Source organism: Lactuca virosa, chromosome 9 (assembly GCF_052849685.1).
Source record: "Lactuca virosa cultivar CGN04683 chromosome 9, Lactuca_virosa_CGN04683_v6, whole genome shotgun sequence".
Taxonomy (NCBI): domain Eukaryota; kingdom Viridiplantae; phylum Streptophyta; class Magnoliopsida; order Asterales; family Asteraceae; genus Lactuca; species Lactuca virosa.
In genome coordinates this window covers 182,871,404-182,878,626 of record NC_136434.1, presented here as the reverse complement: position 1 = coordinate 182,878,626, position 7,223 = coordinate 182,871,404, and positions in this window count along the sequence as shown.

The following is a 7,223-nucleotide window of genomic DNA, read 5'->3' as shown; positions in this document are numbered from 1 at the left end:
TATCACCTTAACACTTCGCAAAATTTAAAATAGAGCACACGTAAATCTAAAAAATTTAAATAAGGTCATGTTTGTTGACGTTTATTCGAAAACAAAAGTTGCGTGAGTATAGGGATTTAAAGGATAATAAATAAATAATCTAGATTGGCAATATATATATATATATATATATATATATATATATATATATATATATATATATATATATATATATATAGAGAGAGAGAGAGAGAGAGAGGATCATTTGACAACCCATAGTTTCCCGAGAACCCGAGAACTAAAAGTGGAGCGTTGGATAAAAAAAAAGGATGAACAAGATGCATTGTGGCATTTTTGTAAATACATAGACAAAATAAGACACGGGGGTATGATTTTAAAATGAATCAGGGGGCATTTTAGGAATAAAATAGTTCTTTTAATTCCCCAGCTTAAATCTCCCCCCCCCCCCCCCTCTCTCTCACGTCGTCTTCTTCACCTAATCACCCCTCTTCCCTGGATCGACCTCAATCACCGATTTCCTCTATGATTTCCACCGCCTAACGCCGCTACCGTTGATCTGGAAACAAAATGCATTTCATCGTTCCATTATATCATAAACCGATCTGCAATGAAGATCCTCAATGATTGATAGATTGAACTACATGATGATTGCGTCCTTCTTCCCTCTCTAGTTTCGTGCCCTAATAAATCAACTAGAGGTCCGATCGCTCCAGACCTCCTGATTCAGAGGTTCAATCGGTGTCGGCGATGTTCAAGTCTTCGACCAATTTCTTCAACTGCGTTTCGATTTCAATGAGATCAGGTCTCGCTTCACTACTTGGACATTTTAGCAAATTAGAGGTCTCACTTCTCAGGTAAATTAACCTAATAACATAGAGTTCGATGTTTGAGATTAGAATCAGAGCTCCTTTTTGTTATAGGTTCCTAAACTAGATTCTGAGTCCCGACTTCATGTTTAATGGTGCTTGCATTTGATTCATCTTAACATTCAACTTTCTAATTCAATTCGATTTGAATGTTAACAGTGTTTACCTTTTTTTATTGTTTTGTAGATCACTGTAGATGGTGAAATAATCGGACTTCATCATTTTAAGCATATCAGGCCTTTGGGAAGTGGAGATAATAGAATGTATATTGTTTGAATGTGTTCATTGACTTTTCCAATTTCTATCATAAATTTATAATCAATTTGTTTACAATTTTATGGAGTTAGGGTTTATAGAGTTATACTTTTTTTTTAGTGAAAATTACAAGTTTAGTTTAATTTCCATATAATGTTGGAATAAAAATCTAATTTGAATTGGAAATTAAAGTAGAGATTGTTGAAGGAATGGTCGGTTCATGAAGCTGAGTACCATAAGAACACTGTTTCTGATCTTGTTGGGGAAAAGAAGAAAGCTGAATAGGAGATTTTAACCCTCAAAACTGAGTTAAATACATGTAATGATAAATGGGGTCAAGAGCTCTCTAGGTTCTTAGGAAATCTTCAAGTGCTGTTAAAAGATGAGTCTTTATTCACTTTGTTCAAGAGAAGTTTTGAGAAAAAAATCAAAAACTTAAAAGAAATAGACTGTGTTCTCAAAGACATAAAGGGTAGTTTGATTCAGAACAGTTTCAAGAGCATCATTCAGTTGAGGTAATAATATCATCAGTTCTTACAATTTTTGTTATTTTGTTTCATGTTTTTTTTACTCTTTTATCTATCTCATTTCTTATGATTTATAGGAAAGTTAGGATGCTGGATTTGACAATGATTGGAGCATTGGGAGGCTTGAAGAGTTCAATGCAGAAGATAGTGAGGGTATTATTATTAGTTCACATGTTGGAAACACTTTGGATAAGTTGAATGCTAGAAACCAAATTCTTGGTGACCAATTTGGTAGTTTCTCAATACTGATTGATGGCATGATTGCATCTTTGTTGAAAAATGTGGAGGTAATAAAGAATACTATGTCATCTGTGGTTAAACAAACAAAAGAATTACAGGGTGAATTAGAGAAAGCTAGATTAATGTATGGTAAAGCCAAAGAAGAAAATGATGCATACCATTGAATGGTATCTAAATTGGAGACAGAATTAGAAGCATCTGGAAACATGTGCAAAGAGATAAGCTCTAAATTAGTAGATTATCGAACAAAATAGGATAATTGGAATGAAAGAGAAAGGGAGATGTCTGCTCAAAGTACTTCCTCCATTAAAGATCATGGTAAGTTTTTTTTTCTTATTATAATCAAACATTCATTTCATTATAATTTCTAGTGATTAAGGTCATACACTCAGGTAGTGTTTTGTTTTGCCCAATGGAATGGAATGGATAATTCCTGAAGGAATCATTTTGCTAATTTTCATTTCTCAGCCAGGGGGTGTTTTTTTTCAATCATGGAATGACATGAAAAAAACCCATTTTTATGTATGTAATTTATGATGGCACTAGCCTCATTTTTTATTTATTTACTTTACAAGGTACGAGAAAGATTATATATTTACATGTGAATTATATGTGATTCACATGTAAATCACATTTGATTCACATGTAAATCACATTTGATTCACATGTAATTCACATGTAAATCACATGTGATTCACATGTAAATCACATATGATTCATATGTGAATCGCATGTGATTTACATATGATGTCATATGTAAATGTGATTCATATGTAATCGCATGTGATTCATATGTGAATCGCATGTGATTCATATGTTAATCACATGAAAATCATATATGTATTTTTGTGAGTGTTTTTGCATCAGTCAATTTTTTTTTAATTTTCTTGCAGAAAAATAACTATTGTTACATGCTTTTGTACACGGTTAGTAAAACCTTTGTACATGCTTTAATGTCAAATGGTAATATATTGCTATTTCCCACTATTTGATAACCTTGGTACCTGATATAGGCTCATTTTGACTTTTGTTGTTGCTGTAATATTGTTATTTGAAGCCTTATTCATATAAGTCGTTTGAAGGTTATTCTTGATTTTCTGGAAATGCTAAAAAAGCATATTGTCAATGCAATGCTTTATTAATTTGGATTCCAGGAGTGTAGTCTCAATTAATTTCAGATTTCTTAGTTTTTTTAATGATTTTTATGAACAAGTTTTATATTCTCCTACAGCTGCTTTATGAATTGTATTTGGATCCCCTCACATTAATTTGGATTCCAGGTATGTAGTCTCAGTTATTATCTTTTTTTGCCATATATAATATCCATTATATTAATTTGGATGTGATTCATATATTTACATGGGAGTCACATGTGATTCACATGTAAATCATATGTGATTCACATGTAAATCACATGTGATTAACATATTAATCACATGTAAATCATATATGAATAATATGTGATTCACATGTAAATCACAAGTGAATTACATATGAATTACGTATATATGTACACATTCATATGTTATTCACATGAAAATCACATGTAATTCACATACTAATTACATTTGATTCACATGTAAATCACATTTGATTCACATGTAAATCACATATGATTCACATGTAAATCACATGCGATTCACATGTAAATCATATGTGTTTCACATGTGAATCACATGTGATTCATATGTGAATCGTATGTGATTTACATATGATGTCATATGTAAATGTGATTCATATGTGAATCGCATGTGATTCATATGTGAATCACATGTGATTCATATGTTAATCACATGAAAATCACATATGTATTTTTGTGAGTGTTTTTGCATCAATCATTTTTTTTTAAATTTTCTTGTAGATTTGGAAGAAATTGTGTTGAATATTGAAGAAGTGAAAAATGATAAATTGAAGAAAATAAGGAAATATTGACACGAAGACATGAAAACGCTTTGAAATTTGTAGCATTTTTTATTTTTTATATTTTATTTTGTATCGAATAAAATACTTGTGCTATTATGTTTATAGATTAATTAATAAAAATGAGATTTTTTGTGATTTACTTACAAATATTATAGTATAAGAAATATACATATATGCATTTGAAAAAATATGCATATATGCACCTAAAAATTTACTTTTAAAAAAAATGCAGTTTTGTTTTTTTTGAAAAAATTGCACTTTTTTTTAAATGCAGTTTTTTTTGAAAAAAATGTAATTTTCTTTAAAAAACTTGCAGTTTTTTTGAAAAAAATACAGTTTTTTATTTAAAAATCCAGTTTTTTTTTTTTTTAAAAAATGATAGTTTTTTGAAAAAAAATCAGTTTTTTTAAAAAAATTGTTGTTTTTTGAAAAAAAATGCAGTTTTTTTAAAAAATATTTTTTTCAATTTTGTTTTTCAAAAATTCATGTTTTCTATAAAAAACTAAAAAATCTGCATTATTTAAAAAAAACTAAAAATACTATTTTTAAAAAAATCTGAAAATTTGATTTATGATGTAAATTTTAGACATTTATATTAATATATTAAATAACACAAAAAAATTAAACATTAAATGAGATTGGTAAGATGACGATCAAGTCCTTAATGAATTACTTTTGATCCAACGCTCCACTTTTAGTCCTCGGGTTCTCGGGAAACTATGAGTTCTCAACCGATCTCACCCCTATATGTTTATCAATCCGAGATTAAATGGTTTTAAAATGGTTTTACAACCTCTTAAACTTATCAATCCGAAGTCTACTCCTCTACCGCAACGGATCTTCTCCCTAGAATCACCTTCAGTTTGCAACATCTTTTACTACCGCAACCTCTTTTGAAGATGTCATCTGCATCCTTTTCATCCGCAATGAAGACTTAGTTACATTAGCTGACTTGTTACTTTTCAATGTATTATCCAGTGAACTTCTCATAGTCACTATAAGTCATAAGTTTACTATTTGTTTATTAGCAATGTAACTTTTTGAGACTCTATAAATAGAGTTCCCACCTTCATGAATGAACACATCTCTATGTCTATTTTCTATCTGTCTCAGAATTTCTCTCTCTTAATTCTTATCTCTTACTATCTAAAAATCATTCTGAACTCACTCAAATATTAAGATCGACACTCATATCTCCTTCGGAGCAAGTCTTTAAGACTTCTTTTACTTTAAGCTGATCACATGAATTAACTCGGTTTGAATGCAAACCTTGTTAAGAATCAGCTTAGTGTTTACTTGATATATAACTTGTTGTCATTTAATTTCCTTCATTTTCTACACTTACATTTCCGCATCTAACTCTCTAACAACTCTAACTTCTTATTATTGTTGAGCTTTATGATCCTTTGAGATTAACTTATTTCCGCAACATATAACTTGTACTAACGTTTGTTCAAGTGTTTCCCAAAGTTCTTCTCTCAACAATTGGTATCAGAGCCAAAGTGGTTGCTTTTTAAACAAACTCTGATTTTAAAAGGCCTTCTATACCACTGAAGCTCATCTCTTTCAAAAAATTGTTTTTTAAAAAAATCGAAGGAAATGGCACAAGATCTATCACTTAATGTTTCCAACAGTGTTGGTGGTTCTAACCGAGCCCCAATACTTGTTGCAAGTGAATATCATCACTGGTCTCAAAGAATGGAGAGGTATCTGAAAAGACTTGGTAGAGATATATGGAGATCTGTGGAGGAGGGACCTCATGTTCCCATCCTTACTCCGGTTCAAGCTGATGGTGCTCAAGCTAGACTAGGTGGAGGTCAAGTTGTAATGAATCGTCCCACTAAAGATGATCTGGATAAAATGGAAAGTGATGCAGTTGCTTTTTATGAAATCTCGTGCGGAGTGGCTCCAGACAACTTTGACATCATCATCAACTGCAAATCAGTTAAAGAAATCTGGGATGTTCTAAAAAACTTGTGTGAAGGTTCTGAGCAAGCTCAAGACAAGAAACTCACCATCACACTCAACGAGTTTAACAACTTCAAAGCTTATCCAGGTGAAAGTCTTGAAGATTCATTCAAAAGGTTCAATCTTATCATCACAAAGTTATCAAATGCGGGCACCGTCCGAAGCAATCATGAAACAAACCTTCAGTTTCTCAATGGTTTGGGTAAACATTGGACTACGGCCAAGATGATAGTCCCAGGAGATAGGAAGATTCAGACACTTTCTCTCTTCAAGTTGTATGGTGAACTTCAGGCACAGGAATCAACAGTGCTAAAAAATTGTGCAGACTTCGGAGGACCACTTGCCCTCATAGCACATGCCCCACTAAGCAAAACCACCCAATCATACGAACCTTACTCTCTTTCATATGACAATCCACCGCAGTCCTATGAAGCTGATAAGGAATATGATGATGAAGAAGAATTCCAAAATGCCATTGCCCTGGTTAGCCAACAATTCAATAGGCTACCACCAACCTCATTTCGTAAAAATCAGCAGTTTAACAAACCACCCTTTAACCGTAACTACAATCCGCAGAACAACCATTCTCGATATCCCAGAAATCCTCACCCATCTCCGAAACCACAAAATACTCATCAACCCAAAGAGGTACCACAGTCCATCAAGTCAATTGACTCCGGTACCTCAACTGAAGAAAAAAATGATGCTATTATTTGTCACAAATGCAATAAAGAAAATCACTTCGCTAAAGATTGTAAAGCCAATGTTGTGAAAGATAAAGCATTCTATCTTAGAATGGCTCAGGAGATGGAAGAGAAAGAGAAAGCAAGGGCATATGTGGCCCATGTAAAAAGGGATCATCGAGTATGGTCATCCGGAGATGAAGGTGAAGACTACAACATCAAGGGCAAAGGAAAAATATGCATGGTGGCAACTGCTGATGAGGATGGATCAAAAAAGCTGGAGAAAAACTACTGCTTCATGGCAAAATATGGAACTCTAAGCATCATCGAACAGGTAAAACTCATGATCCAATCTAATAACTACAACATGCATGATTGTCAACCCTTCTTGGACAAAATTAATGACACTTGTGTTGCTGTCCTTTCAGACTATAATAAGGCATTAGATGAGAAGAACATAGCGTCCCAAGAAATGTTTCATGTGAGAGGACGACTAGAGGATAAGAGACTTAAAGCTGCCATGTTAGAAAAGGACTTAGTGTTACAAAAAGATGCCAGGATGCCGTGTGAAACACAGTTAGGGATAGCCTTGAATCAAAGGGATTTAGCCCAAAAGGAAAATGTACGTTTGAATCTTTTAATCGAAAAGTTGTTTAATGAAAGTGAGGCTATTGAAAATATTGTGAACAATGGGACTACAGATAACACATACAATTGGGGATGGTCCAATGGGTTTGCAACCGCAAAGGACTCATCACCTA